The sequence below is a fragment of the Lissotriton helveticus genome, chromosome 3_1 (genome assembly GCF_964261635.1).
Source record: "Lissotriton helveticus chromosome 3_1, aLisHel1.1, whole genome shotgun sequence".
Lineage (NCBI taxonomy): Eukaryota > Metazoa > Chordata > Amphibia > Caudata > Salamandridae > Lissotriton > Lissotriton helveticus.
The window spans coordinates 439,611,624-439,639,473 of record NC_136061.1 but is presented as its reverse complement, the minus strand read 5'-3'; the positions used below and the strand labels follow the sequence as shown (position 1 = coordinate 439,639,473).

The 27,850-nt window shown below is 44.8% G+C and overlaps 1 protein-coding gene across 1 annotated transcript in view; it reads left to right on the top strand.

Moving 5' to 3' along the window:
* Window positions 1–27,850, top strand: part of ADAM23 (ADAM metallopeptidase domain 23) — a 748,300-nt gene that overhangs the window by 322,255 nt on the left and 398,195 nt on the right. The gene's annotated exons all lie outside the window — the stretch shown is intronic.

Genomic DNA, 27,850 nt, shown 5'->3' with positions numbered 1-27,850 from the left:
CTCCCAGATTCTTCCAACCAATCCAAATGTTGCCTTACAGCAGCGTTGTGATCGGTCTGAGCACTGTGGTTCGGTGCTCAGAGAGGGACTTAAAGCCTGTGCATGTTCCCCAGGCTGGACAATACAGCTGGTGAAGAACATGCCCAGTACGCATGACGGTTTGGCCGGCTGAAGACAGCGGGCCAAACTGTCAGGCGCACTTATGGTGCAGCCACCACTCCTCCCTCTACTGGAATCACCCGAGCCCAGTTCCGCCCTAACATGGAGCTTAACCCTTTGCGTGCTGGTGACAGAACCACTCCGTCACCAGCCATGGATGCGCTGTTCTAATGACGGAGTGGGTCCGTCACGGCCTGGTCGCTGCGCCTGCGCGGCATCAATTCCGTGCCTGCGCTGGGCGTTCTATTGAGCGGGCGGGGCCGTGACGGAACCACTCCGTCACAAGCACAGCGCGTCCGTGGCTCAGGTTGGTAAGGAGTGATTCTATTAGACAGGTTCTGAGGGCCTGAGTGATCCAAAGCTCTATGTGTCAGGACTATTTCTTTAAACCTCACATGTTCCTTGATAGGAAGCCAGTGTAGTTCATTCAGCTATGGTTGGATGTGGACTGTCCTATAGCGTTTCAATAGAAGCTGTGCTGCGACGTTTGAACAAACTGTAGTCTCTTCAGGAGATAACCCAGTAAACCCCAATAAAGCAAATTGGCATAGTCTAGCTGTGAGGTGATCAGGGCCGGAATCACTGCTTTCTGCTGTGGTAGAGCAAGAAGGTAAATTAACTTTTTTAGAATCTTTAGGAGTCCAAAACAGGAACCTACTACACTTGCCATCTGCGGAGCAAAAGTGGAAAATGTATCAAATTTCACCCCCAAATTACGATCCACAGTGCCAGGGGCTGGTGGAGGCAGACCAAGATGTCATTTTCCCAGCTAGGAGGTAGCATCCCTAAGAGCAACATTTCAGTTTTGCTGGCATCGCATTGTAGGTTGCTGATGCGCATCTATTGAAATACCATTAAGATGCATGTCTTAAATTTGCTCAGCTCATTAGGAAATGTTTTATCTAGGATGAGGAGCAATTGTATGTCATCAGTCTACGAAACTATTTGTACACTGCACGATTCTACAAGGGTTGCCAGTGGGGTGATATAGACGTTGAATAGTGTAGGACATTCAATGCAGACCTTTAGGGTACCCAAAAGCCCAGAGGTTTAGGGACCAAGGTAAATGGAGCAATCTTTACTGATTGATAACTACCTATCAAGATGGAGTGGAACCAGGCCAACGCAGCACCACGGACGCCTATGTCACTGAGACGCTGTAGAAGTATAGTGTGCAAAACAGTTTCAAGACCTGGGGATAGCTAGAGAAGAATCAGGGCCATCTGCTTTTCCTGATCCACTGCTAGCTTTGTAGTCTGCAACCTCCAGCAGAGTAATTTCAGTGCTGAAGCAAAGTCGAAAGCCTGACTGGGAAGGGTGTAAATGTTTATTTTGCTCTAAAAAAACAGAGAGATTCTAGTTAATAAGCTTCTCTATTATCTTGCAAAAGATGGCAGCAAAGAGATTATTCTAAAATTAGAAAGATTGGATTTGTCAGCTGATGTCTTTTTTTGGAGAAGAAGTAATTTAGGCTGTTTCCAACTCTTGGGGACTGTGCCCGTCTCGATGGGCAGGTCTAAAAGCCAATTTAGGGTGGTGTGATTGCAGCACTGTTGGAGACAAAAATGTGAGGATTTACATGCTCTACGTGTGTGAGCAGACTCCTCCAAAGAAATAGAAGCAAACTCCTGCAAGGAGTGACAGCAGGGGTAAGTGAAACCTCCTGAAGAGCCATGGGTCCAATAATGATCATGGAGTCAGAGTTCACAGTTGCACTAAAAAATAAGCAATATTGTGAAGTTTAACATGAGCGATCTACCACAGGATTATTTCTGTTTAGCACTTACTTTATTCCTACAGTTGTTAGAATGCTAACAAGGCAGATGGGTTAGAATTTAAGACATTCATAAGAGACCTTAATACTCTAATTATTCTTATTAGTCCCAGTCTTTACATGATGAGTTGTATCCACATGAGGGAGGCAGACTCTTGCCTACTCTCTAAAAGAAACATGTTTAAAGTCCTCACCATTTACACTGTAAGTAAAGTATCACTTTTACCCAGAATCCTCCTATGTCAACGACAAAAACAACCCAGAAGACCACAACCAAAGAAAGGTTCTCAGTAGGGAGGGTGCGGGAGTCATAAGCGTAGGTACAATAAAGAGCATCACAGCAATATGATTAGGAGTGAATGTTCGAAGCATTACTTACTCATCTCTTCCTTGTCCCAGTCCTCAGATCACAAAGATCAACCTAACAATTGTTACCATCATCAATCACCCAGTTGGGCACCCATCTAGAAAAGGCAAAGTACAGGCTCAAAAGTGGTAGACCAAAACCAGAAATTGAATATCACCCCATGATCCAGTGCCAAAAAAGCCAACCAGCACTGGAATTGTAAAGGCACAACCAGATCTCCAGCTGGGTACCTAACTAAAAAATGACATATTTTTTACATTTATAGTGGACTTTCGCATTCATTTTTTGGATGATTATGGGGTTCAGGCATAGTATTGTTCTGTATTGTATTGTATTGCAACATTTAGACACGGCTTGCTACCCCTATGTTGGGTTCTCAAGCACTGGATTTGAAGAGCACAAATCTCATTGTTGGTGTTATTCCTCAAGCAGTCCTACTTTGTTTTCATTATGGTCATTCTATAGAAGTTCTCATCAAATCTCACTTATCGATCATCTATTTGGAATGTGGATTAACCAATTCAGTTTAAACTATTAAACCAAATACCGTGCCCTGTACATAAAAAGTTTTGGGTTTCTTACGTCCCATATTCTAGGAGGACAATAAATATATTCTGAAGAGGAGGCACGAGGTTAACTGAAAACATACTTGGCTAGTCTTTATGTGGATGACAGAAGAGAAGAATAGTATGTCCAATAGGGATCCAAATAGTGTCTTTGAGCATGTCTTTATGATTTACTATAGAGCCAGTAAATTTAGCATGATAGTAATATTTTGGCACTGCAATCAGAGTAAGCATGTCTAGCCCACTTTATATGTCATACCAGGAGCTGAGATAACAGAACTCCAGCAACACCAACAGAGGAACTCAAGCAGCGCATGCCATTGAACAGGTGACTGCTCCTCTAGGGAAGCCACCTACCTCTTTAAAAGCAAGCAGTGACTTTAGACTGGAAAAGACCATTACAAAAGACACCAGTAGCCTAACTTCTTATACACTGCAACAGCAGTAAAGGGTATGACATAGGACACAATGACAATTAGTTTTCTACAACAACTATGTGAAATTCTCCTTCTGCTGACACTTCCTCACAAAATTGTCTTTGGTCTTGTGGTTGTCTCCTTGTGTTTGAATTATTGCAACACTATCTATAACAGACAACGAAAAAGGAACATTATCAAACTTCAAAGGGTCATTGTAAGAAACTGAAGTATTAGTTGAGGGGGTAAGAATTAGAAGCAGCCTTAAATAATATTCACAATCCTTGTCAGGTTTTCAAGTTTCAAGTTTCTTTTTATTATGCATAGTCACTCAAAACCTTATCAGGATAAAAAATCGTCATGGTCAGCAATAAAATCATTGATACATATGATAAAAATAATGTGCGGTGCTTGCATACAAATATAAAAAAAACTGATAAAACAATTCAATGGGTAACGTTAAAATGTGACAGTAAAAGGCAAGGGCCCTAAGGAATATGCAGTACATTACCACATGACTATAATACTGATGGATTAATGTGGACTGCAAAGTGCATTATTTGTGTATGGCAATAAGGCCAGATAGCTACTTGGCAATGTGCAAAAAGTGCTTACATATCAGGAAGAGACCCCTGGTGGATGAGCGGTAGCTAGGAGTTTTCCCATATTAGGGTATATTTTTGAGTTGTTGAAATTGTATTTGAGGAGGCAGCTTCCAGGTGACATGTCGGGTTTATTCATTGTCCTCTTGGGGCTAGAGTGGTTTGTGCGCCCCTCTGATATTATTCATTTTTTGTTTCGACAGTGTGAGGAATTTGACCACTCTGCAATTTAGTTGTGTGGCCCTTGAGCCAAAACATGCCAGAACCGCTTGCCACCTTGTATGAGTTCCAAGCTGCTTGACGGGAGTCTTTAGCAGCTGTATCCTCTCTTGCTGCAACGCCATGCATGTGCAGATTAGTTGCAAAATATCTCCTGGGCTTGTGCAGCACAGACTATAAGTGCTTGGTAAGCATGTCCTCTGTCATGGTGGGAGGTTTTTAGCGCACGGAAGAATATCCTTGTCAAGGTGACCTACTAGAGTCACTAAATAAACCTGTGTGTCAGGGGCGGCTCTTTCGTAATGACGTAGGAGCGTCGCCCCACTTGTCAGAATAAAATTATAATGAAACAATATAATTTTATTTTTCTGTCACTGGCATGCTTGTGGGGCGGGGCGGGCCGGGCAATGACAGGCAGGTGGTGGGTACTTATAAGTAAGTTTGCAAGTTTGGCCGGCCGTCCTAGGCCAGTCAAACAGACATAGACACTTTTATTTCTCCAACCCAACTGTGTTCACAGTCGGGTTGGAGAAAAGCAGCAGGCTACAAGGCAGTGTCTGAATAGTGGAGCAGGCTGCTCAGACCAATCCTGGTACTGCTCTCATAGAAAGCAGCGTCTGGATTGGCTGGACATCCTCTGCCTTCCCAGAGACTGCTGGGAGAGCAACAAGGTGGTCTTTGGTGTCGACGCAGCAGCGAAAGGTAAATTTTATTAACCCCTTCTGCGCTGATGACGAGCTCAGCTCGTCATGAGGTTTACCTGTTGTGCGCTCATGATGAGCTGAGCTCGTCATGAACTGGGGGGTTTTAAAAACTTCAGCGCGCAGCGGGAAAACCCGCCGCGTGCATGTGGTTAAAATTATTATTATCCTGTCTCTTCCCCCGACACTTGCCCATCCATACATCCCCGGCCTTCCACTGCCTTCCACTGCCTTCATGTTGTGGTGACCGCCACTGCTGTCATTAATCCTCAGGTAGCTTAGCCGAAAGCAGTCAGGCTTAAGTTAGAGGCAATGTGTAAAGCATTTATGCAGCATTCAAATAGTAATAAAATGAAAACACAACACAAGACAAATCTCAAACCAGTTTAAAAAATAGTTTGAAATAGGAGAACAATCCAATAAACAGATCCAGAGAAATGAATGTTTAAAGTTTGAATTAAAAATAGTACTTGTTGCACCAGACAGGTTCAAAGTCAAAAGTTAAGGATGACAGTTATGAAGCATGAGTTAGATACATGGACTAGGTGTGTCCTATTGGAAAGTCTACCTCGGGACTAAAAATTTTGTGGAGAAAAAGTGGTATTCAACGAGGTGTTAGTGGGGCAAGCTGCATTTAAGTGGGGCTCCTCAACAGGGGGTTGCTGAAGAGGAGAGTCCCTGTGAGTTTGTCGACGAAGGTGGGAAAGCTCTGAGCAGGCAAAGTTGATGGGATGCTGCTCATCGTTAGTCCAGATGAAGGACTAGGCGTTCAAACATAATAACTTTTCTAAAAGTAAGGCAGACCTTTAGTGGGGAAACCTAGGAAACTGAAGCTGAGTGGTGATTCGATGTTAATGGCTGCGGATTCGATAGCGATCCTAGTTTCTGTTTTTTCTTGAGGCAGAACGTTGGCAAAATGTTTATAAGTCCTATTACTTTCAGTTTGGGGGCAGGAGAAGTGCACTCTAATAACAGCCATGGGGCTGGGACCTGGGAGCACCACTTGGGGGTTAGGATTCACTACAACAGAGGCCAGCAGCAGGGTCCAGGGCAGATCCAGTTGGTACTGGCCAGCTGGGAAATTGTAGGAAAAGGCTTCTGGATGCTTGTTGTGTCCCTGAAGGTCAAACTTGAACGCCAGCCAACTGACAATTGGAGTCCCTTCTGGGTTCCTGGGTTCAAGGCAAGTAGGTCCAGTCTTGCTTCAGGTTTCAGCCAACAGGGCAGTCCTTCTGGTCTTCACAGGTCCAGGAGTGTTCTGATGAGAGGTCTTTGGGGTTCACTATTATGCCCAGCGACAGGCTGTGGGTGGAGGTCATGATTTTGTTCACACCTCTAAATCAGTTATGTTCAGTATTTCACCACAGGGGAGCCACCAGGAGTGTCAAGTGTCGAGTGGCAGCTGGACATTGGCAGGAACACCTTTTGGTTTTAGGTGGACAAAGGCAACTTTCTAAAACTGCATTTTGCTAAATAGTAGTATTACCATTAAGTTGGATTTTAAATTACTATTAAAATGAATCCATGAACTATTTTCTGGCTATTTCCAAACTGAATTTAGCACATAATAAATGAGCAGTGCAACCAGTGTTAGCTTATGAGAGAGCCATCCTTGCAACAGTGAAAATCGACTTTGGAGGGTCATCACTGCCAGGACATGTAGAACATTAGACACACATGTCCTACTTTTCAAATACCAGGGACCTTGCCCTATGGGTATTGGGGGCGCACCTTAGGGGTGGCTTACAAGCATTAAAAAGTAAGTTCAGGCCTTGCAAAAGGTTGGGCCAGCCAGGCCGGTCGAAGTTTCAAACTGCAAACCCAGGCTGAAATGGCAGGCCTGGACACATGGTTTACAGTGCTACTTTAGAGGATGTCAGTGAGTGCAGCAGCCCACTAGTAGCATATATTTTACATGACCTGCGTACAGGTGGTCACATACAGTAGGGACCCTCCAGCCTCAAGAAGAGTAGGGAATATGTGATGAAGCAGAAGTCCAGCAGACCACCCCAGGAAGCAAAATATAATTTGGAGAGACATACATTTGATATCCATTGATGGTTACAACATGTGCTGTACACTAGAAGAAACTCTGCACAAGCCCAATGTTCAGCAGGAAGACAGGGTATACCTGGCAAGCCCAAATTACGGTTGTGGCTGGGGGACACTCACCTGACATCCAGTAGCAAGGGCTCCACTACTGAACAAATACACAGCATCCAAGCTCAGCGGGGCGCACACAGAGGAAAGTTTACACCCAACCCACATAGCCTTGTAGTGTTTGTCAACATTAATTAGAAGCCAATAGTGCTGCCAAAAGCAGGAATCAACATGCAAGAGAAACAAACCAAGAAACAGCAGAACGAACAACGGAGAAAAGGATAAACAAGCCCCAAAAAGTAAGCAGGAGCTCCATGACCTGAGACAGGAGGCACAGGGGCATTGTGCTTCAGAGACAGTGACTTCAATACTGAAAACTGAAGGATTCTCAGTAATCCATTATCAACAGTCAGAGGAGTTTCAGCTTTTTTTTCCTTCTAGGAAGACACCAGATTGCCTACCTTCACAGTGTGGACCTACCTCATGGTGTAGGATCAGTGACAATGAACAGATGAGTTAACGAAGCTGCAAGAATCATGGCATGAGGTTGCTCTTCCCCTTCCCAAGCTCCTCTCTTTCCTGTCTTAGCTAGTTCTTGTCACTTCAAATCACATTTCTCAGCCATAGCCACTCTTCTTTGTCTGGCGATTTTTAAATGGCTATATTTAACACAGAGTCCTTTTTAGACAATCCTTATATTTCTCGATCTATCCCTAGCTCCATCTTTTTTCTGATTAGCTGTGTGTGTGTGTTTCACAACATTGATTATCCTATGCAACTTTAAAGAAAAACATGTGTTTCATACACTACCCTCTCTTGTCTGATTTGTTAAGAGGATTCCAATAAAACAGATCATTGCTTCTAATTTTACTTTATTAGACAAAGAACATTCCAGTTGTTTCCTAAGATGGACAAAAGAGGAATTCCTGATTTAGAGATTAGTGAACATGTGCTCCATTGCAAATGTGGACGATTCCCATCCACCTTATTCGAAGTGTCATGGCACATAATGCAATTGTAAAAAGGTGGAAGGGATACCGTTAATTTTTGTGACAAGTATTTACCTGCCAAACTCTAAATCAGGCCCTTTGTGAGAAGCCTTTAAAATTTCTCACAGTTCTCTGTGATAACACAATGTAGAACATTCTCTGAGATGTGTTGTCAGATTTTTAGAGGCATCAGTCTCATAGTTTTCCTAGTTCCAATGTTTCTAACGAAAACATCTCACATGTTGTCACTTGAGTTTACTTCATGTTGAACCACAAAAACTGCAGTCCCACCTCTCACCCCATCCATCTACCTAACAGCAGTGCTCAGAAAGCATTCATTTTCTAAAAAAAGTTAACGGAATTGTTAAGTACCCCTAGATCTTCCACACTTCATTGTTTGGGTCTCCATCCTCCAGGCACTGGAATGCAGGCACTTCCACTGTCTAGGAAGTTTGTTTTCTCACCCCCACCTTCTGCCATGCCACAATCAGGGGTATCTGAAATGAATCCCAATTCACGTTTGTAATTAATACTCTGAGCCAAATTGTATGGGTGACCATGAGAAGGTATTTATAAACTTTAAACAAAATATTTTTGAATGGTCAACCAAGTTTAGGAAATTGGGTTATTGGTTCAGGATGGATAAACCCAACTTAAGCAACAACCACAATTCTTGTCAGGGTGAAACACAAGCATTCCCCAAATTAACCTGTGCTCAACCCTCTCGTAGCTTGGCACAAAAGTAGTCAGGCTTAACTTAGAGGCAATGTGTAAAGTGTTTATGCAGCACTACAAACAGTAATAAAGTAAAAACACAATACATGAAAAATTCCCCACTAATTTAAAAAATAGAGTAAAATATAATAAATATTTGGGACCAAAACAAAACAATTCCAAACAGTAGAACCGGAGATATGCAATTTCAAAGATTTAAGGTAAATATAGTGCCTAAAAGCACAAAGCACCACTCTCGGTTAGATGATCATGCGAGACCAGTTGAAAGTCACAGGTTTAGGCTGACAGCAATGCTCAGACCAGCTGAAAGAGTTACCTTCTAAAGTCCTTCGTAAAGAGTTCCGTCAGTGATTAAGTGGGCCATGGGGAGCAGGGAGAGCGTCGCAGATGGTCGTCACTATGGCATGGAGATTCTGTCAGGCATCGCAGATGGATAATCCCGTTGGCAATCAATGTGGGCGGTCAATGTTGTAGTGCGAAGTACAGATCTCACTTTCCCAGTTGTCTCTGGTGGTCTCCGTAGCGCAAAGAGTTGGGTTTACCAGAGCTTAAATTTGGCTTTTAGCATGGGAAGTAATCTCTTGGCTCCAATGGGCCCGTGCCCAGTCGCAAAGAGCCCAAACCTTAAGGAGTTCTCCTTTTCTTGAAGGCGGAGCTCTCCTGATGCTACACCAAGGTTCCAGGACCTGAGGCACACCTCTTGTGGATTAGGAAATCTGTTCAACAGAGGCTAGCATGGCTCAGGCAGGTGCAGTTACAGGTCCAGATTGCAGGTCCAGGTGGCAGGTCAGCTGGGCAGATGCAGGAAGGCTTTTTGAGTTTGTTATGTCCTTATAGCTCAGAACAGTAAGTCAGTCAGCTGAACTTTGGAGTCACTTCAACCTGGGATGAAGGGCGCAGGTTCAATCAATCAATCAGACAATTTGTATAGCGCGCTACTCACCCGGGAGGGTCTCAAGGCGCTGGGAGGGAGGGGTCCGTTACTGCTCGAAAAGCCAGGTCTTGAGTTGCTTCCTGAAGGAGAGATGGTCGTGGGTCAGCCGTAGGTGGATGGGGAGGGAGTTCCATGTCTTGGCCGCCAGGTAGGAGAAGGATCTTCCTCCGGTGGTGGCTCTGCGAATGCGTGGTACTGTGGCGAGGGCGAGGCTGGTCGAGCGCAGCTGGCGGGTGGGCGTATAGAAAGTGAGGCGGTTGTTGAGGTACTTGGGGCCCAGGCCATTGAGAGCCTTGTGTGCGTGGGTGAGGAGTCTGAACGTGATCCTCTTGCTGACGGGGAGCCAGTGCAGGTCTCTCAGGTGGCCGGAGATGTGGTTGTGGCGGGGGATGTTCAGGATGAGTCGTGCGGAGGCGTTCTGTATGCGCTGGAGTCTTTTCTGTAGTTTGGCAGTGGTTCCTGCGTAGAGGGTGTTCCCGTAGTCCAGTCGGCTGGTGACGAGTGCCTGGGTGACCGTCTTCCTGGTTTCGGTGGGTTGAGTATTTCTTCTCCACAAGGAGGGAAGGCCTCAAGCAGCGGTGATGCAGGGAGTCATTTTTTTTTTACAGAGTTTTATATAGCGCAAACTTGACATGAAAGTATCGGGTATCAGAGCGCTTTACATGAGCACCAATTACATTACATGAGGATACATTCATTTTTGTTAGACATGGGGAAATTAAGTGATTTGCCCAGAATCACAGGATGTTGCGCGTCCTTGCCGAGACTCAAACCCGGTTCCCCAGATTTGAGGTTGACCGCCCTAACCATTAGGCCAACTTCTTCTTCTGTAGTATCCACATGTTGAGGAGTGTACATAAGAATTGAGCTTTTGGGTTCAATATTTATACCTGGTGCTAGCTTTGAAGTAGAAGAAGAGATGACTAAGCCTGCCAACACCTATTCCCTCTTTGTCTCACTGTCTGGGAGCAATACACAACAACCAACTGCCAGCTACACCTAGTCATGTGACCCAGGATACAGGCTTCAGACTCCAAATGGTTGGGACAAGAAAAGGAAGCACAGGGTCAAGACTGATTTGCATATGGCCATGTCTGAACTGGGGTGGCTTGGTGAGCAAAATAACGATGGATTAAACCCAGATCTGTGACTGGGGGTGAATGTTTTGCCATTGTGCTACATTCCGTCCATCATCTTGTGTGTTTTGCTGGGACAAGAAAATGCCAACTTTCTAAACTAGTCCTAGGATGCTTGTTTTCGATCCAGGGAGGACCTGGCTTGGCAGTTCGGGGTGGGCTGTTCCTATGAGGCACAGGGTCAAGACTGATTTGCATATGGCCAGGTCTAAACTGGGGTGACATGGTGAGCAAAAGAATGATGGATTTAACCCAGATCTCTTGACTGGGGGTGAATGTTTTGATTTGTTCCGCATTACGTCCATCAATTGTGTGTCTTTTACTTTCTCGCCCTGAGTGTGCCAGGTATGCCCAGATGTGGGTCCAGGGCTTACTGTGTCACTGGAATCAAGCTTTCCTGGCTGAAGAGGGGTAAAAGCCTGAAACTGGTCCTAGGATGCTTGTTTCCAGTCCTGGGAGGACCTGGCTTGGCAGTTCAGGCTGGACTGTTCCCATTAGGCACAGGGTCACGACTGATTTGCATATGGCCAGGTCTAAACTGGGGTGACAAGGTGAGCAAAAGAATGATGGATTTAACCCAGATCTCTTGACTGGTGTTGAATGTTTTGATTTGTTCTTCATTCCGTCCATCAATTGTGTGTCGTTTGCGTTCTCACCCTAAGTGTGCCAGGTATGCCCAGATGTGGGTCCTGGGCTCACTGTGTCACTGGAATCAAGCTGTCCTGGCTTAAGAGGGGTGAAACCCTGAGACCGGTCCTAGAATGCCTGTTTCCGGTCCAGGGAGGACCTGGCTTGGCAGTTCGGGCTGGACTGTTCCCATGAGGTACAGGGTCAAGACTGATTTGCAAATGGCCAGGTCTAAACTGGGGTGACATGGTGAGCAAAAGAATGATGGATTTAACCCAGATCTCTTGACTGGGAGTGAATGTTTTGATTTGTTCTGCATTCCGTCCATCAATTGTATGTTTTTAAATTTCTAAAAGTGGCATTTTCAGAATTGTGGCTTAATAACTGATTTTACCATTAAAGAGGGTTTACAGTTACAATTATTTAGACACCAAACTCAATATTTCTAGCTGGTCCCAATTAAAAGTTATCACTTATTAAATGTAATAATTAACCGAATGTTATCCTATGGGTGAGGTTGACTTACAGTAGTGAAAGAAGAATGCAAGAGTTTTCCACTACCAGGACATGTAAAACATTGTAAACACTTCCAGTTAAAAAGTTAAAAAGTTAAAAAGGTGTGCCATTCTGTAACAAAAACAGGATTCTGTCCGCACACAATGGATTTAGACCCCGCTGGGGCTACAATGCCCAATGGCCACCTCGAGGGTGCACTTTGCCAGAGGTCTTTTTATATTCCCACTAGGCCAGAAATACTAGGCTTGGTAAAAAGTGAATTTAAAGAAACATATTTCTACATGTAGATGTGCATGGAACTGTTACAATTAACTAACGATCCCTTCTGTATGCATTTTATTCTCGGGGTCTCTGTTAAAGACTAAAAACAATGAACAGATCTCAGGAACAACTAACATTCCTAGATCACTTCGCCGTTGCGGGCGCATTGCGCATTGCGGCATCAGCCCAATGATGAAGCTTGCCACCATTGGTGGGTGAGGGCTTGTGCTCCTAACTGGAGGTGCCCCTGATGACCAGACAGGTCCAGATCCATAGTGTAGGGCTGGAATTCCATTTTTGTTATGGAATAGCACACCTGCATGCCTTGAAATAGTTTACTAAGAGAGGTTGTGTGCTGGACCAGAATTCGTCTCGGCCCCTCTAAGGTTCATAGACAGATTTCTAAATACACTGCACCCTGCCCAATTGGTGCTTTAGGGGCTATCCTGGGGTGATGTGTATGTATTAAAAAAGAAGGTTTGGGCCTGGCAAAAGGTTTATTTTGTCAGGTCAAAATGGCAGTTTAGAACTGCACACACAGACTACAGCGGCAGGCCTGAGACATGTTTAAAAGGGATACTTAATTGGGTGCACAATCAGTGCTGCAGGCCCACCAGTAATATTTAATTTATATGCCCTGGGTGCATGTAGTACCACTTTACTGGAAACTTACTAGCAAATTAATGGTGCCAGTTTTGTGAAAGCCAATTTTGCCATGTTTAAATGAGAGAGCACATGAACGTTAGCACTGTTTAGAAGTGGTAAAGTGTAAAGAGATCTAAAAGCCAACAAAAACGAGATCAGCAAAAATGGAGGAGTAAGACAAAAAGGTTTGGGGCAGCCACCCTAAGGCTGATAGGTCAAACACTAGTGAAGTAACCAGCTAAATGGAATATGATCATGGAAAATATCATAAATGGACCTGCACGAACTGCTCAAAGCTGCCACCTTACTAAAAACCATAAAGTGGGCCCCTCCCTCTCGTACTTCTTCATCCATCACACTGCTAAGCATTGCTTCCTATAACACAATAACCACATCATGGTGGTCAAAGCATGCAACCCAGAAACACTTTCAACATAGGATGAAAACAAAGACAACAAACTTCCTCCTATACACCCTATATGGTGTTGGTGCACAAACCCACACAAAATTATTTTTACCTTTGGGCACGCTGATCTTTCAGAAATGAGTGTGGTGTATTCCCTATACAGACTTTGTTGCTCCCCAATTGATTTGCTCTCTTGCAGTGGAAATTCAATAGTGCCTTGCCAGACACTGGTAAGTTTAAAGTTTAACTTCGAAAATATTCAAAGTACAAAGGCACAAATTGCAGGCAATCAATTAGTAATTCAGTCAATGTGTTAAGCTCAAAATACAGAGAATCATGAACTCAGGAAAGTTTAGAGATAAAACTGACAGAGATTCACACTTTCATAGGATTTTAGACAAAAGGTTCATGCATTCATGTCATTAGTACACAGTTCTAGGCTTCTAACCAATAGAAATCAAGCTAGGAGAAACACGTGCAACAGAATACATTCGAGTATTTTCTCACAATTAGACTAAATGAGATTATATGCTCACAACTACAGGTACATGGGGACACATTTGTTACAGAGTATGTTATTCGACCTTGGGCAGCTAAACTCAGCCTTGAGAAAAATACACTTTGTTTGGACCATTCAGTAAAGTTTTCATCTCACTCTGTGGAGGCTGGAATTATTTTATACTGAGAGAGAATGAAACAGCAAGGTTAATAATGTGATGCAGTAGAACATCATTAAAAAGATGGATGATAGGGGCTATGTTATCCTGGTTCACATGAGGCATGAATTCTGAGGTTATCGGCATTACCTTTCTACAAATAGCATTCTCAACCTCTCATGATGATTCCCATATTCATTCATTCATCACACTTCTCGTCTAGGTTATTTCCATAAGTCAAAATTAGCTTCGGGCTCTTTTGCTTGGATCTTTCCATTTCCTCCATTTGATCATAAAAGTCACTCTGCATCTTCTCTAGTTGAATATCTTCTCTCTTTTTCTACTTATTGCTGACATCTTCTTAATCCCAAAATTCAATTTTCTAGTTAATTAAATTGTTCCGTGACATTTAAGGAAAAGAAGCACGCATGCAGCACCAATTAGTATGACCAACAGAGGGGTCAAAAGTAATTTTGATGTTCCTCCAGGTACACTTCCTAACAATTTACCTATCTTGGCAACTCCCCTCTCTATTGAACTAAATAGAGACCTCATTCCTTCCCAGGAGCCTGTTTCTTCGAATTCAGTAAGTTCCGACATGATATTACTGATGCTGGCAATATGGCTGCTAATCTGGGTATCTATTTTGGGGATGTAAACACAGCATTCTCTAGAAAAGTATTACCTTGCAAACTCTGCGAGAAGCATACCTAAAGAAGGCATATTTTGGATTATCATGGATCTTATTGCAAGCAGATCCTTGTTAATAAATGTTAGTACACCTATAGTATTCATTCCTAATCTATCTACCAATGTTGATAAGTTTCTAATATTAACATCATTTAGTGCCGCTACCGCTGAAGACATTATTGCACCGAAAACATCACTCAGTATCTGTTCAAAGCTCTGCTTGGTCCTTTTCAGGTACAGGTCGATTTTTCCGTGTACATCATTGGTGTAGTATACTTTCATAAAAACTAAAGCTGCGTCGCAAATTCCTTGCGAATTTTGCAGCAACTGAAAGTAAGCTGATTTGTCACACACATAGTATATGCCTTTAATACTAACCTCGAGTTCCACAATTTCTTTACCTTTTGTTAAATAACTATGATCGCATTCACATCAACCTACATTTTCAATAGTCTCCTTCCCTTTTTGCCTTTGCACTATGCATAAAATTCACTTCTTATCCCTGGTCTAAACTCAACTTCAGGTGTAGATTCTTTCCTTGACTATCCACCTTTTCTTACCTTGTTTCTGGTTCAGCTTTCTTACCCACTTCTTCATACTCCCTAATCATCTCGTTTAGCTCATCTACGAAGAACCTCTCATTTTGACTAAGTCTATATGTTAATTCATGCTGATCAACTTTAGTGAGAGTTGTATTAATAAGCGTGTTGGACACTGAGGAGGAGCTACGCTAGCAACCAAGATGGCCGCGTAAGCTCCCGGCTCCGCCGACCTCCGCCAGCAGCTCGTATATCCTGCTATCAATCCTGAATTCACACCAGACTCCCGGGTTCATGAAGTGTTGCTGCCTCTACAGGAGTGATCCCGAGCTTTTTATCTTGTCGGACGCCCGAGATACGCCGTGTTTCTATTCTCGGCCTAACATCGTGTGGAAGCCGGGGCCTCGATTTCTAGCCTATCCGGGTTGGAGTTGATCAACAACGGCCGCCGGACCTGGACTGAGCCCGGTCCCCCGCAGTGCACCGTAAACTGTTTGTTGGATGCTGACACCAGGGACAGTCTACACCGTGGAGACACAGCGTATCGCACCGGTTGCCGTGTTTTGGGGGTCCGGTGCCCGGAGACCCTGCTGCCCACCCGGGGTTGACGGGCCGGGACCCTCGCTGCCGGCGAAGGTGTCGATCTTGAACGACGTGGAGCGCCCATTGTCGTCATCGGATTCGCGTGGCCTGTTACCCCGGAGAAGCCGGCCTCCAGGGTTCGAAGCCTGCTCTGCCCCTTTGCGAGAGGAGATGGGGTGGGCGGAAGACACGCCATCACTACAGGCCGCCATGGCCGCCATTGAGGCGCTCCATTCCCACTCCACCGCTGTGTTCCGGACACTGATTGTACGAGTGGACGCTATCTTGGGACCGGTGCACGGCTCTCCGTTATGTCCTAATATGGCTGTGGTACCGGCGGCGCAATGTACACCTGAGATCGAGGATCCCGAGCAGAACCCGGATTTTCTGTGCTTCGTCGGGCCCCACTTTACAGCCAGCCAGCCCGTGATTGTCGCCAGCGTTCCCTGTTCGATCCTGCTCCCGCCTCATACAGATATGGACAGTATTCTGGGCCGCCACAAGTTCCTCAGTGACTGTTGGAGAGCATCGTTACTTCTGGACACTTTCCCTCGCTTGTTTCGTGGATATTGTGCACTTCTATCCGGTCATCGATCCTGCAACACTGATGTGGACTTTAACGGACGTTCTGCCGTTTCCTTTGAGCTGATGGTTCGAGTGGAAAAGACTCTCGCGAACTACCGTACCGGCCAGGGCTGAACTTGAGGGCTTGGGTTTGATTAAAATGCTTGATTCATTGCCGGGATTGTTACATGTTAAGTGACGGGAGTTGGGTGGTGCTTTGCTACACTCCCCCGATTGGTTTGTATATTTCGCTATATGTTGGTATGATGTCGCTGCTGGCGGGGGATACAGGAGGCCGGGGGTGTATTTGCTTTTACGACATGCCCTCCTCCAACTTTTTCCCTTCCTTGGGGTTAGTTTAGTGGGCGACAGGCACGATGCTAGTGGGTTAGGTCGTAGCCATCTGCAGGGGTGCAGGGTGGAGGGAGGTGAGGGGGGGGGGGTTTATTTTTCCTTTCTTTTGTTCTATGGCCTTCTTTTTCCCTTTTCCCTTCTTCGCAAGAGATGTGGCATATTCTCCTGATCTTTTATTCTCCACATCCGGGTGTCGAGTCTCCGATTTTTCTATCCTGTGTTTCGGGTGGGCGGGTTCCGGTGATATTCGCTTAAGGTCCTCTGTCCCGTATTGTTCTATCCCAGCTCTCGGCTGGTGTTGATGTCTTTTGGATGCCGCTAATTGTTGTGTTTTTTGTTCCTCATTGATTTGCCCGTCCCCCGCTACGATATGTTCCATCACATGATGCCCGATGTGTATATGTCTACTCTTGTGTTATAATTAATAAAAAAATTTTTTTTTTTAAAATAAGCGTGTTGGAAAAAGTTCATCATATACTCACATCTGTCTATTCGCTTATAAGCCTTTGAAAATTGATAAGCATGTTGCCTATAAATACAGGTTCGATTTAGTTGACACAGGTACATGCTCTAGGGGACACACATATTATGAGCAAACAAACTTAATTGAGCATTGATGATGAAATAGATTCAGAAACAGACTGCAGGAAAAGGCATACGAAAGTGGAAGACGAAAATAGGAAGAACCTTCTGTGGCTGAGGTTGGAAGATATGAACAGACAAAAGAGTTCTCAGCATCATTAACTTTACATATTCAGCAAGCATTTGGAAATAGAACAATTATTCTGTTTGCATTATTCAGGGTTTGTAAAGCACTTCCCTCCAGGAGATAGAAATCTAGCATCCACTATAGAAACTGCTATGGCAACTACCAAATCTACTAGGACCCATTTGCAGCTTTTAAGCTGCATAATAATCTTGCGTTAGGTCAAAGGCACGTATTTTCTTCTCGGCAATCAGCTATGTTAACTGCATGCCTAAGGGCTCCACGGTCCTCTGATCATTGATCTAAACCTGCTAATTCGCTCTTTTCAGAATTTCTGATGGGTTTGGAATACCTCCATTACCCTTTTCCTCAATGCATAGTGGTACATCGTAGTCAGTCAAGCAGTTAGCAGACTTGATATTGCTTTTCACAAAATAAGTCCAATCAGGACCTTTGTATTTCTGGTTTAGTAAACTCTCCCTCTTTGGTCTTTTGCTCCCTGTCTGTTCTAAGTTGTTGTCACTGATTTCGCTTTAGTCTCTGGTCCCATTGTTTTCAGGCTATTCATTTATGGTCCCTGGTCCAGCTGATTTGGACAGTACCATTTTCTTTTGCTTTCAGTTTTTGGACATTCTTTTCGTTATGCACCCTTCCTACGATGGTACTGGTTATCTCTGGTTCATGAGGCACTAGTCTATCATCAGATGCTGAGGCTTCTCTTGAGGTCTCTCCCTTTCCATTCTCCCCTTCCAAAGAGGTCTATTTAGCTAGTTCTGGTTCAACTCTCCAGGTGTTTCTAGACTCTTGACTTATCTGGAGTCTCAACCTGTGGACTCGGGTGTCACATGCTGCTGAGGACCCTCCTCCCTCATACTGTCTTTGATCTAACAGTGACTCTGATGTATGAGCTGTGGATTCTCAAGTTGGACCGCTTCTTCTTGTTCTTACGCTTCAGAGATTTCAAATCGAGGTGGACTTGAGTAATCAGTGGATGTTGGCTCACATTCTTCCTTTTTCACCTCCAGAGTTCAGGTTGTGCAGGGAGCAGTCGTCTCAGCTGGTGTTGCAATGTCAACCTGGTGAGAGATAGAACGCATCACATCAGCCAAACCATTACAATACTCAAGAGCTAGGTCATCTACTATATTCACAAGTGCAGCTGCCGGACTAGAGGGAATTCTCATTACTCTTCTCATCAATACTTTGTGTGGGTAAAGTCCTGTTCTCCTGCATGTAGTGCTTTAAATGCCTATGAATACCAATGGGAGGGCATCTGACCATTTGACAGATGTAGAAGCATATGCCTTGGCAAGGGTCAATGTGATCATCCCATTCATCTTTTCTATAATACCGAAGGCTTATGGCCTGTAACTGCAATGGAATTTCTGGTCAATCCCTAAGGTGCTACACGTTAGTTGCGTCACCTCATTTTTTTAGTGAGTCCCTTAATCTGACTCAAGATAAACTGGCATCACAAAACTTGGAATCATTTCCCACTAGAGTTGTTTGGCAACTGTCAGACTATCACATCTGCTGGAAAACAAGCACACAATAACTAATGTAAACCTCAGTTGATTACATTGGGGCATTTGCAAAAGATCAATTTGGAGGCAGTTAAAAGTACAATTGCACTTTCCTAGATGACTCATTGTTACAACAATTCTTTTATTGACATTCTGCCTTCTGCAAGTCATGCACCGATGTCACAGCTTTTCCGTCAAGACTCGAAAATGAGGGTTGTACCAATACCACTTGAAAGTCATCCTCATCCCTTCTTGACCAAAATGGGTTGGGCCATGCATATGTCTCAAACATGGCTCGGCAGTTCGGGCTGGACTGCTCCCACAAGGAACAGGGTCAAGACTGATTTGCATATGGCTGGGTTTAAACTGGGGTGGTGTGGTGAGCAAAAGAATGATGGATTTAACCCAGATCCTTGTGACAGGGGGTGAATGTCTGCACTGTCCAGCATTCCCTCCATCAATTGTTTCATTTGTATATGTTGCCCTAAGTGGGAAGGGTATGCCGAGACGTGGGTCCCGTGCTCACTACACCACTGGTTTCAAGCTAGCCTGGCTGATGAAGGGTGATACCCTGATACCGATCCCAGGATGCTTGTTTGCTGTCCAGGGAGGACCTGGCTTGGCAGTTCGGGCTATACTGTCCCACAAGGAACAGGGTCAAGACTGATTTGCGTATGGCTGGGTCCAAACTGGAGTGGCGTGGTGAGCAAAAGAATGATGGATTTAACCCAGATCCTTGTGACTGGGGGTGAATGTTTGCATTGTCCAGCATTCCGTCACTCAATTGTTTCTTTTGCATATGTCGCCCTAAGTGGGAAGGATATGCCCAGACGTGGGTCCCTTGCTCACTACACCACTGGATTCAAGCTAGCCTGGCTGATGAAGGGTGATACCCTGAAACCGGTGCCAGGATTCTTGTTTCCGGTCCAGTGAGGACCTGGCTTGGCAGTTGGGCTGGACTGTTCGCACAAGGAACAGGATCAGGACTGATTTGCATATGGCTGGGTCCAAACTGGGTTGGTGTGGTGAGCAAAATAATGACGGATTTAACCCAAATCCTTGTGACTGGGGGTGAATGTTTGCATTGTCCAGCATTCCGTCTATTAATTGTTTATTTTGCATATGTCGCCCTAAGTGGGAAGGGTATGCCCAGACATGGGTCCCGTGCTCACTACACCACTGGATTCAAGCTAGGTTGGCTGATGAAGGGTGATGCCCTGAAACCGGTCCCGGGATGCTTGTTTCTGGTCAAGGGAGGACCTGGCTTGGGAGTTCGGGCTGGACTGTTCCCACAAGGAACAGGGCCAAGACTGATTTGCATATGGCTGGGTCCAAACTGGGGTGGTGTGGTGAGCAAAAGAATGACGGATTTAATCCAAATCCTTGTGACTGGGGGTGAATGTTTGCATTGTCCAGCACTCCGTCCATTAATTGTTTTTTTTGCATATGTTGCCCTAAGTGGGAAGGGTATGCCCAGACATGGGTCCCGTGCTCACTACAGCACTGGATTCAAGCTAGGTTGGCTGATGAAGGGTGATGCCCTGAAACCGGTCCCTGGATGCTTGTTTCTGGTCAAGGGAGGACCTGGCTTGGGAGTTCGGGCTGGACTGTTCCCACAAGGAACAGGGCCAAGACTGATTTGCATATGGCTGGGTCCAAACTGGGGTGGTGTGGTGAGCAAAAGAATGATGGATTTAACCCAGATCCTTGTGACTGGGGGTGAATGTTTGCAATGTCCAGCATTCCGTCCATCAATTGTTTCTTTTGCATTAGTCACCCATGCAGGCAACATGAAATCGGGCAGAACCAGTTTCCCTTCCCTTGACACCAAAATGTTGCTGGCATCCTCCCCACAACCAGCCTTTTCCCATTTAGCTTATTCAATTTTAGGAGCTGTATGTGCAGTTCTCTCAGCTCATTAAAGGTCTGCACTGTGGTCAATAGCATATTTGAAACTGTTTCTCCCTCGGGACTACATTGTTCATTCATGTGAAATGTTCTGGACTGAAGGGCATAATATTAAGCACCTTCATCCGCATATCGTTTGCCTCTTGTGACAAAGTCATCGGCACTCTTGTGTGCAGCACACTTCACCATGGCTATCTCCCTTGGCAATTGGGTGCATTTAACAAGTTTGACATTTACAACCTGTTAGAGATAGGGGAATCAGAGAAAGTCAGACACCCTCTCTACCGCAGTTGTCCAAATTCGTGCACCTTACCTAACCCTTACTGGCTGCCAGTGTAAATGGTGACTCTCAATCCATCAAAGGTGCAACAGGCTCTGGTAACGACGATCAGCTCAGCTACATGACACAGGTTTGAGGCTTCCACAACTCCACTCAGAATTCAGACAGCATAAGCTGCTCTTAAAATGCCATGTCTGTCTCTCAAACAAGAGCCGTCAACAATGTATGGTCATATTCAGCAAGGGGCACATCCATTATGTTTAGCCCCGGTTTGGTGCACAATTCAGTTATTTCAATGCAATTATGAAATTCATTTTCACTATATTCATCTGGTGTGGGCAAAAGGATAGCAGGATTGAGGGTGTTGCATATCCTCCAGAACATATTTTCTGCAACCAAAATGCTTCTCTTATAGTGGGCTAGACAACTATTTGTCAGATGCTGTGTACATGCATGAGTCATCAGGTAGGGATTAGATCACAAACGTGAGTTTGCAAAGCAAATCCTTCCCAAAAGGTTTACGGGACTCGAATCGCAAATCACAAACTGGTGATGGTCTTAAAAGATGCCTATCTTCAATGGACCTGGGGCTGAAACATGGTTGTTGTGCTGCTGATGTGTGATGCGTACCACCAGGAAATTCTTTCACAAGAAGGGCTAGTTTAGGATCTCACCTGTCCTGATGGGTGAACGACTGGCTCCGCTGGCAATCAGAAGTGACACTGGATGTCCATTGACTTCACCTTTCACATTCAGAACCCCTCTGATTAACTTCCAGAACTGTGTATAGCATGTAATCCTCCTCCCACCTCCATCACCATAGTTGGTCCTGGTCGAATCCAACTGGACTCTCAAACATGATGGGAACCAGAGAAACATGCATCACAAATAAGCTCTGGTGCGCCCTTACCCTGGGCTGGAAAACATATTTTTCACTCATAATCTGGGTAGGTACCTTTGGGGCTTGTGGTTAACCTGTTCTTGGACCCTTTGGATTCATTCAAGAAGGCTTTGTCATCTGAAGGATCCCTTCCGGGTGCACCATTGCACTGCAGGGTTGTTCCAGGAGCTATGGATGAAGCAGATCCTTCTGCAACAGGGGTGTCTGTGAGTCCCCGTTCGTGACTTCTAGGGGCCCCAATACCCGGTGATTCTACAGCCATTTGGGGAATGCTTAGGGAAGGTTGGATTTGAGGCATTTACATGACAATAGGGGCAGAGGCGGAGTGAAGACTCATTCTAGTTAGGGTCTGAGACGATGTCAGGACACTTTGAGCCATTTTGTGGTCTGTTTAATTCCAGTTTCACTATAATACAGGGGTACACTGGCCTCAGTGGAGGTCAGTGCTATGATTTCCTATTCAGGTGAGTTCTAAGGTGTTGTTCCCATTGCCAGGGTATGGGCGCTTGGTGTGGGACCCTTTTTGTGTGGTTTTTAAACTTTTTTACTGTTTGAAGTGTTGCAAAAATACTTTACACATTGCCTCCAAGTTAAGCCTGACTGCTCTGTGCCAAGCTAACAAATGGTTGAGTACAGGTTAATTTAAGTTGCCACTGAAAAGTCACAGACTTTCAATAGGGGTGGCAACCGATTTAGAAAGGAGGAGTTCTTTGACCACACAGCACTAGCTTTGTACTGCACCCAGTATAGAGACAAGCAGTGGTTTGCCTGTTCCAGAGTCCCCTCTGTCTTCTGGGTAGAGTCCTCTCTTGAAATTAGCTCAACGGACAACAGTTTTGAAATGAATAAGAGGCAAGGAGTCTGCCTTTCACACAACCTAGTCTATTCAACCAATAGACACTGATATGCAGGAACATACATAGTGTTATAAATAGCAAGAAAGACTTCTTCCTGCCTTTAGGTTAAAATGTGTGTATAAATATTGTGCCGCACAAACCTTGCTGGAGAGCAATGGAGTGTTGAGCATGGAGACACCATCCATGATAATTTTACAAGGACAGACGATGACGGAGGGGAACCAGTGCTCTTCGAAAAGATGGGGTTTCTCTTTCTTTCGTAATTGTAGGACAAGGAATGCATTAGATCAGCAAGTGACAGCTTGTCAAGCATTTTTTGTTGAAAACTGCGTTGTTTGAAGTGTTATTTACTCGCTGTCCTTTGTCAGCTTCTGAAAAAACCATTACATAATATTATCAGTGAGCAGGAAGAGTGTGGAGTCGCAAGACTGGGGACTCAAGGGGGTAAGCTGGAATGCTAAATTCAGCCAGAAATTGAATACAATTCCTTCTAGCACACGTCCTATATTCAGCTGTCGTCAGCTGCAGTACAGCGGACAATGCAGTTGCTGAATCATGAATCTCATTTGGAGGTTACATTGAAACTTTTGCACTCAGCAAAATATGTGCGTTTTGCGGACTGTTGCAATGTGAGCCCATTTGCCCTGCTTTGTGTCACAGGAGTCACAAAGAGCGCGCATGGCCGGTCAGAGTGACATGTCCCAAGCCACCAATATTAATCTGCAATGTGTACGTCGCTTTACACTTAACCATACTTGTGCACTACATGGGACGCTGTAAGAGGAACACATGGAAGAGATTGACACTGAAACACTTAGGCCCACATTATAATGAGGCAACTAATCCCGTTTAGGGCGCTATTGATAGTACATATGGGATTGCAAACTAGGCACAAATTTAATCTCACACAGATTTTCGTGAGGTAATCACACACAACAATCCAGTAAAGTGCAGAAGGCCATTTATTGGGAGAGGATTGCAAACATAGTTATGTTATGTTATGGTATGTTATATCCACTTTTATAGCGCAACGACTCACCCTGGGGCATCTCGGCACTTATCTAATGAACGAGAGGGCGGTCAAACCGGAGCTGTACAAATTCAAAACAGAAAAGTTTTTAATTGTTTCCTAAAAGCAGTATATGAGGAACATTTGCGCAATGCAATGGGCAATTGGTTCCAGTACCGTGGGCCAAGGTACGAGAAGGCCTTACCTCCCGTGCGACTGAGACGCATTTGAGGGACTTTTAAGAGAGCTAAGGAATTAGATCTGAGGTTTCGACCAGATACCTGTTTAGTAAGTGTCTTTTGAAGGTAGAAGGGACCTTTGCTGTTAATGCGTTAAATGTGAGGCAGCAGAGTTTAAAATTTGATCGCTTCTTCACAGGTAACCAGTGTAGCTCTCTCAACAAGAGGCCTGAGGGAGAGCTTGGAGGATGATTTAAAATCATTCTTGCTGCGGTGTTTAGAATCACCTGCAGTTCAGCAAACAACGTCTCACCAACTTCAGCTAACAATGCATTCCCATAGTCCAAGCGGCTGATCACCATCGCCTGGACCAGGGTTCTGCGATGTTTAATAGGCAGATAGGGCAAAATCTTACGTAATAACAGGAGCTGGTGGTGGCTGAGATGTGATCTTTCATAGACAGTGTCTGGTCCAATTTTAGACCAAGGTTTTTCACGGAATAAGTAGGAGTAGGAGCAACTCCCAGCTGACACGGCCACCAATCCTCAGTCCAGATGATTGAGGCTTTCCCCATTAGCATTACCTCAGTTTTGCTGGGATTCAACTGGTGGCATTTCTCAGTCATCCAATTTGAGATGACAAGCATACCCGCCGAGAATCAGATTTGCTTAGCTTCTATATTGGGACCGATTGGGAAAACAAATATCTAAGTATCGTCAGCATAGGAGATTATTTTGAACTCTAATGGTTCTACTTTTTTTGCCAAAGGGGGCATATATACATTAAATAATGTTGCACTTAAACAGGAGCCCTGGGGAACGCCCTTATCGAGACGAGATTTCTGAGAAAGTTAGGGTCCAAGTATTATCGTTTGCCATCTATCCGACAAAAAATTCTGCAGCCATTTCAAGGCTGTGCCTCGGATACCACATGAATGTAGTCTCTCCACGAGCAGAGAATGTGAGATGGTACCAAATGCCGCGGAGAAATGCAGGAGGATCAGGAATACTGATCCTCCTGCATCCATTACTTGCCTTAGTGAATCCGTCACTGCCAGGATAGCGGTTTCAGTGCTGAAACCTGGACGGAAACCTGACTGTGAAGGGTCTAGACTATTATTAGACTCAAGGTAAGATCATAGCTGCCTATTTATTATAATTTCCAATTGTTTGCCCAGCAGGGGTAACAAAAACGTTGGTCGATAATTACTGAGAACCTGCGGGTCAGCTGTTGGTTTTTTCAAGATGGGTCGTATGATTGCTTCTTTCAAAGGGGTGGGAATAATTCCTGATTGAATTGAACAATTAAAGATTTTGTAGATTACTGGAGCACAACAGGTGGGTAACAGGGCCATAATTTTGGGAGAGCAAAGGTCACAGGGCGAAGCAGATTTAGCAAAGGATAGTGCGTTAATGATTTCCTCTAGCGTAGTTGGTTCAAATTGATCGAAAGTGGTGGCTGTCGGTGTCTTAAGTTCCCCTAAACCTATTAGAGTTTCTGGCTTGAGAGGCTTGGTGGTCAGAAAATTGGCCAAAATAAGCGCAATTTTCTCCTGGAAGTAGACTGCTTGTGGTTGTCTACAAGCTTGAGGTGTTACAAAGTCCTTGAATATATTAAATAGGGCTTTGGACGAGTTACAGGACTGATCAACTTTATTCATGATAAAGGTGCGCCTGGCCGTTTTTATATTCTGATGATAGCTGGACACAGTTAGTTTATACACCTGTCTGTCCAGCGGATCTTTACTGAGTCTCAATTGTCTCTCTAATGCCTTGCACTTAGATTTGTTAGCTTTTAGCTCCGCCGTGTACCAAGGGGTTGATTGCCGTCGCTGGACTAAGCTATATTTACTTTGAGGAATTACGGAGTCCAGTGCCGTCCCTAAGGCCGAGTTGAATAGTTCCAACATACCAGAATCATCGGAGTCGTCCGAGCCACTCTCCGATGATGGAGGGTGGAATACCTCATTGAAAGATTCAAGAGATAGTTTATGTCAGGGCCTATGTGACTCCCTCTTCCGACCCACGTTTCTTGTTGATGACATAGTATACTGAGATGAACTGGAGAATAACACCATAGAATGGTCAGTCCATGTTAGGGGATAGGGAGGGTGGCCTGTTCCAAACTATTGTTACATAGAGTAAAAGTCCATTGTACCTTAAGGTGATTTTTAAAGGCAATGGCAATGCCACCCACCGTATTACCATCCCTATCCAGGTAAATTAATTCATATCCATCCGGGTGGCTAAATTAATTGATGGATGATTGGTGGACGTTAGCCAGGTTTCAGTAAAGAAACATAGCTCTGGGGAGTGGGAAGTAATCATGTCCCATATTTTGATAGGATGTTTTGCTAAGGATCTGACATTACTTAGGACTATTTTTATCTTGGCCAGGTTTGTTTTTTATGGTAAACTAGTCATATTCAGGTTTCTTTGGAAGTGGCAGGTTCTGCATGCTACCAGCCCTTCTAGGATAGTTGGAACCTTACAAGACAACTGATGTTGTCAGAATGCTTCATTTGTTTCCTCGTTCTAATATCGAGCAGGGTTTTAGCAGAGTAGGTCAAGCGGTTGGTGGTTAAGGCGCTTACCATGGTTTGAGCAGCATTTCCTGCCTCTAGGCTCGTTCGGGCACAGACGGGCAGAGCGTCTGCTGCGCGTGCACACTAAAGCGGTCATTTATACTGATTCGGACAGAACAACTAGCCCAGTGCCTGCTTATTACCCCCAATATGGCGGCACCGTCACCCGGCAGTCTTCAGTTCAGCCAAGTGCCCTCCGGTCAGCTCCTAAATCGGCAGTGCGGAGAGTGCGATAAAGCCTGAGTGCAATTTAAAAAACAGTAGAAGTGATGGTTTTTAAAAACAAATGAAATAATGGTGTGAGTAATTACATAGACTTCCGGCTTCCACCTCAGGAATCTCTAGGTGGGAGCGTGTGCGCGCTAAATCGGTCTTTTATCCTGATTTGGACAGAACAACTAGCCCACTGCCTGCTGATTACCCCCAATATGCCGGCACCGTCAACCGGAAGTATTTAGTTCAGCCAAGTGTCCCCCGGTCAGCTCCTAAATCGGCTGTGCCGTGAGTGTGAGAAAGGCTGAGTGCAATTTAAAAAACAGTACAAGTGATCGAAACAAATGAAATAATGGTGTGAGTAATTACATAGACTCCCGTCTTCCGCCTCAGGAATCTCTAGGTGTCTCTATAGTCCCATTATATCCTCATACACATTCTCTCTTTGCCCCAAACTTTTTCCCAGCCCATCTTGCTTCACTCTTCCTTTTACCTTTTACTCCATGAGCTCATTCACTACCCAGCCTCAGTCTCACTTCTTTTACCCAAGCATCCTTCAATGAAGCTTCTTCACCCTGTTTCGGGCATCCCGCATACCACCATCCTTCGCATACCCTTACTCCCCCCCAGGGGTGGATACGCCCGCATCTGACTCACCCCGGCCAACTACTGCCTCTGTCCTTGCAACCTGTCCTAATTTGGCAACCTGAACACACTCACCAGCGCCCCAACCGAGTATTTTAACTCTTGCAAGGTGGGTGGGTGGCCAAATCTTTCTAACCCTGGTAGCAAGAGGTGTGAGCCAGAGAGAGGACGACCCCCCTCTCTTGGCTCCTACTAATACCCTTCCCTAAACCTCACCCCTGCCCACCTCCCACCTATTCTGTCATGCCCATCATCCCCCTCACAAAGAATCTTGTGGGAAGGCTTGGCTGCATCTCTCCTTCCCAAGGGACCCTCCATTGTGAGGCAATCACACAGATAACTCCAGTAAAGTACAAACGGCCATTTATTAGAACTTTGAAATATTTTAAACATAGTCCCCTAAATCCTCCCCCACATTTTCCTTTCATCCCAAGCTTTCACCCCAGCCCATCTTACTTCACTCTTCCTTTCATCTTTTAGTCCATGAGCCCCTTCCATACCCAGTCT